Source organism: Chrysochloris asiatica, unplaced genomic scaffold (genome assembly GCF_000296735.1).
Source record: "Chrysochloris asiatica unplaced genomic scaffold, ChrAsi1.0 scaffold00042, whole genome shotgun sequence".
NCBI lineage: Eukaryota > Metazoa > Chordata > Mammalia > Afrosoricida > Chrysochloridae > Chrysochloris > Chrysochloris asiatica.
In genome coordinates this window covers 13,403,116-13,407,058 of record NW_006408560.1, presented here as the reverse complement: position 1 = coordinate 13,407,058, position 3,943 = coordinate 13,403,116, and positions in this window count along the sequence as shown.

Here is a 3,943-nt window from a genome sequence, read left to right as displayed (position 1 = left end):
AAGAAAGTGGACATTGGCTACCCAAAATGGGGGGGGGGAGGGGACGCTGCAAAGGCAAGAAGTGACTGGCTTAGAAGCTTTCAAGAGGGAGCCTAGATCCAGAGGGCATGGAGGAAGGTAGAATCTTCACTGAGTAGTATCCAATCTGCCTGGGTGGGGCTGATGAAAGGAGATGGGGATAGGACTCTTGTGGTACAATAGTGAATAATTGCTATCAGGACTGACTGTGAGGGCTGGAAATGTAAAGATAGATATTTTGTAGCAAAAGGAGGGGAATCATTGATTTTGCAGTCCAGGGGTGGTGGTCCCTGGGATCATCAAGGGAGAAGAGCGGAGTGTGGGACCCCTACCCAGAAAAGCAGTGATGCCAGAGATGGAGGCAGAGATGATGATGTGGAGAGATGTGCAGCTGGGGACTCTAGAACCAGAGAGGGAGAGGAGCTGTGCCCTGATGACTGAGGGGCAGGCTTGCAGGGTGTACCCTTTGGTTGGTTGATGATGCATGGAGGGGATTGTAACCATGGCAATGAAACGATATACGATAGGATGAATGTAAAGTTAATGTTCTCCCATGTAAACTATCATATAATTCACAATAAAATATTTTTAAAAAAACAAGAAAAAATTGAAACAACAAAAAGACAAAACCAAATCCAAAAACAAAACTAAAAAACAGTGCAGTTGTTGGACCTGGAAAGGAGAAAACTCTGGAGGGCTCCTGCAAGATAAGGAGCTCATGAGGTTGGTGTGAGAGGGATGTGACAGCAGAGTTTCTGGCCTTAGATGGAGTTCCTGTTGGCCACGGTGGTATCATGCTCAGGACACTCAATCTGAAAGTAGTTCATGGAGACCCTTGATGGAGTAGGTTTCAGTGTCTGTTAGAACCACAGGGCAATTGGGGGCAGGGTAAGTGGGTAAATGCTGGTCTGGTGGCTTTGTGGATTTCATAGGTCTGGAGTCTAGCATGCCTGAATTTAGGCACCAAAGTGGTGCACCAAAGCAGTGCAGTTGGCCCCTGTCTCACCCTGGTGTGGCTTCTAACCATGTCCCTCTGAACTCCTGGAGATTAGGGTCTGAGATGGGGATGGATGAGGGTGGAAGCTGGCCATACTTCTGTTCACCAGGGATGCATGGAGAAAGAGAAGGAATCACACATTTTCTGTTTACTGTGTGAATCTTCTCTGCCAGGTCACCTTCTGTTGCCAAAGGTGCTCACAAAGGTTCAGGATGGTTGCTCCAAGTCTGGATGGCCATTTACCTGTCAGTCTCCTGCTCTTGCTGTCCCTGCTCAACTTCTCCCAGCAATCACTCAATCCACTGCTCTAATGTTTCCTCTGAAGTTCAAGCTTCCAGAATTTTCATCTGTTTTGTTTCATATGGTCTCTCATATCTTTGTTGTAGGTGATCTATTGTCTAATTGAATGTTTTCTTATAACTCTACTGTATCTCCTTTATTGTTTTATCCACATTGTTACTATTTTTAATGCTTTTTATTTGTGTAGATCCACATACTACCTGGTATTTCTTTCTGCCTGAAGGTCTGACTTTAGCATTTCTTATAATTCCAGTCAGCTGGTCATAAATTTTTTTAGCTCTTCTGTGCTTGAAAAATATTTTTGCTGGGTGTAAAATTCAAAGTTGACAGATTTTTTTCCCCCCTTTTCCTTACAATATTTTAAAGATGTTGCTTTATTTCTTCGGTCTTGCTTATTATGACAGGAAGTCTTCTGTCATGCTTATCTTTATTATTCTATATATAATGTTTCTGGCTGCTTTTGAGACTTTTTAAAATCACTAGTTTTGAGCATTTTAATTATTGTGTTCCTTAATGTAGTATTCTTCAGGTTTCTTGTACTTGGGTTCAGTGTGATTCATTAGGTTTTATGAGTTTACCGTTTTCATAATATTAAAGTTTGACCATTATTTCTTCAAAAATTTTCCTGTCTGCCCACCCCTCTACTCTGAATAATAATTGCAAAAAAAAAAAAAAAAAGTTTGTGGGAAATGAAATGAAAAGATAAAGGGATTTTTCCATGAAATTTTGAAGCCTTCTAATATATGTTAGGCCTCTTGAAGTTGTTATCCAGTTAACTGATGCTCTGAGAAAAATATTGGATGGATTTAATAGCAGATTATACATTATAAAAGAAAAAATTAATGAGCTTGAAGATGATCTTATTTCTCTAGTGCTGCTATAACAGAAATCCCACAAGTGGATGGCTTTAACAAGCAGAAACTTATTTTCTCACAGTTTAGGAGGCAGTTATGGAAACAGGTCCTTGTTTCCTTTCAGCATCTGTAAGCACAGCATTCCTTAGAGATAGCTATATGTCTTAGTACTAATCTTTCCCTGGATCTAGGAGCTTCATGGTGCAGGGACCTACTCCACAGGTTCAGTGGACATATTCCACTGTTGGCTCTTCTTTCTTGATGGTAGTAGGTCCCTTTGAACTCTGCTCACTTCTTTCTCCTTTTATGTCTCAAAAGAGATTGGATCAAGATTCAACCTAATCCTGTAGATTGTGTCTGCCCTCCTTAACATCATAGACGTGAGGATTTACAACATATAGATAGGGTAATTGCATCAGATTGGAGCTGATCACATCATGGGGTGATTGTATCATATTAGATCTCATCATAGAGTTGCTAAATGTTAAACCACTGAGAATTCTGACCCAATCAAGTTGGCACAAAACCTTATCAGTCACAAAGACAAATGAATGGAAATATCCAGCATGAAACACAGAGAGAAAAAAAGACTGCAAAATGTATTTTTTAGCTGACATTTGACTTCAACATCATGAAAGACCCTGAATGAGAACAATTAAGTTATTACCTATTGCTACTGAGTTGATTCTGACTCATAGTGACCCTGTAGGATAGAATAGAACTGAGTCCTGGTATGGTGCTGCGGGTTAATGCACTGGACTGCAAGGTTGGTTTGAACTGAAAGGTCAGGGGTTCAAACTCACTAGGTACTCTTTGGAAACTCTATACACAGTTGCTATGAGTTGGAACTGACTCATTGGCACTTAACAACAATAACAACAATGTAGGGCTCCCAAGGTTGTAAATTTTTTTTTTTTTAAGTTTTTTTTTATTGTGGATTGAGTGAAAGTTTACAGGGCGTATCATCAGTTTTACATTCAACAAATCATATACCTTGTTTCATTACATTGATTATAATCCCCTCCATGTACCATCAGTTAACAGTATTTCTTTCTATCCACTTTAGCTTTTTAAAAAACAATAAAAAAAACCCCACTCAGGCATGTATAATAATTTACATCTCCAAAGGGCACATTCTGCAAGTCTGCCTCCTGGCCAACAGCTCTTAGTCCCTCTCTTCTCAGTCCATGAATCTAGAGTCCTCAGCCTCTACCCCTCTCCATGGCCCCGTATCTGCCTCCATCTCTGGCGCTGCTGCTTCTCTGGATAAGGTTCTGCATTTCTGCTTGTCCATTCCTTTCTTGATGGTCCTAGGGTCATCTGTTTCTGGACTGTAAGATTAACCACTCCCCTTTTTGTTACAAAACTTCTACCTTTACAATCGTGACAGTTGCGATTAGTCATGATAACAATTATTCACTATTGAATCTTATGAATCTTATCCCCATCTCTTTTCACCAGACCCATCTAGAAAAGATGACATCTATTCAGTGGGGACTCTTTCTTTTCCCCCATACTCTTAAACTAAACTCCCTCTTGAAACCTTGTAAGCCAGTCACTTCGTGCCTTTATTGCCCCCTCAATTTAGGTAGCCAATGTCTAAGTTGCCCGTCCCTATCTACCCTGTGTACAGAGCGGATAGCATTGATACTTGATTTGAAGAGTCTTTCCCTCTCTGTTGGTATTTAGAGTAATTACCGCACTGAGTCAGGAGCTCTGGTAGCGTAGTGATTACGAATCGAGCTGCGAACCTTAAGGTCAGCAGTTCGAAACT